The following is a 1,394-nucleotide window of genomic DNA, read 5'->3' as shown; positions in this document are numbered from 1 at the left end:
GGGAAGCCGCAGTCCGGTCTCTTGTGGCTTCGCTAAATCCCTGACGCGCCGGGGCGGCTGAAAAGGTACCGTGGCAGGAACCCACAATTGCAGAGACCTCTCCTGTCAGGACTGCAAACAGCGTAGAAAGAGCTTGTGGGATTAATCATTGTTTCTCAGCAAAAGGGGAACATAACAGGCCATGGAAGGCACCCTGAGTTTGTGGCCGGGAGGCTCCTCCCGAGTGCCCTCACCTGGGCGATCCCCGGCGCCAGCATCCGCCCCGGCGGTCCCGTTTGGCCGCCACCCCGTGCGCCGCTCCCGAGAAGGCACGGCGGCTCCCTTAACCCGCTCATCGCACCCTCTCCCTCGACCTTGCAGCTTGCACAACCTCTCTCCCTCGCCTTTCACTTTGTGTAGACCGATAAGGGACGGGAAACAATGCGAGTCCCTGCCCCACAGAGTCGGTAAACTTAAAACGCCGCGTGCAAAGGGCACGCGTGGGTGATAAGGGTCCGTTTAATCAAGCGAAGTGTCTCTAACTTTTGCACTTTTACGCGTGTTCCTCTCCTGGATGAAACACCCCGACACGCTCTTGGAAATCGAGCATAAATAAATGTGCAGCATCCCGTGATCACAGATGCCAGCGCCCTTCACGCCGGAGCGTGGTGGGGCACGGCCGGCTATTCATGGAGAGGCAGTCCCTCTCCGGCCCCGTATCATCGTGCCTTCTTCTCGCTCCCGGGCAGGTACGAGAAGCGTAATGGGATCCCAGGTCATGAACAGCGTCTCCATTGTACATGAGAGGCCCCTTCCTTATAAAACTCTCTTAACAGTGGTTACTGGGCGCTGGGGAGGGGGGCTATAAGGGAACGTATTTAGAAATAAAGTTTTCTGCAAGGGCCGGAGACGGGCTTTTCCCCCCAACCGCAGCCGCGGGTGCCAGGGACGGCAAAGCCCGCTGTCCAGAGCGGCAGGGCCGGGATGGGGCTGCGGGATCCAGACGGGGCGGAGGGGCCCGGCCGGGACGACGGCTCCGTCCCGCCGCGCCGCAGTGCCCTGCGGCGAGGAGCAGGGGCCCGGGCTCCGCGCTTTGGCGCTTCCCCTCTCCCCCGATGGGCGCCTGCAGCGTCAATCACGACGGAAATTTCTCCCTCGCTAGCTAATATCTCAGCTCGCAGGGCCGCCTCTGAGTGGATCTGAGCAATCTGTCAGCCCAGCCGGGGAGCCACCTCAAAACAGATCGGGTTACCCCTGATTGACAGCGTCACCATGGCAAATAATTTGACTAAAACTATTGTCTTCTCCTGGCAGTCCCCGGGTCAGATAACCGGACCAATCACAGCGCGGATAATCACTTTTCATGCCAGCTTAGAATAATATTATTTAAAAAAAAAAAAAAAAAGGAGCTAGAG

This window comes from Corvus brachyrhynchos, unplaced genomic scaffold (assembly GCF_000691975.1).
Source record: "Corvus brachyrhynchos isolate BGI_N302 unplaced genomic scaffold, ASM69197v1 scaffold258, whole genome shotgun sequence".
NCBI classification, from domain to species: Eukaryota; Metazoa; Chordata; class Aves; order Passeriformes; family Corvidae; genus Corvus; species Corvus brachyrhynchos.
The sequence above is the reverse complement of the archived record's forward strand: the minus strand, read 5'-3'. Positions refer to the sequence as shown.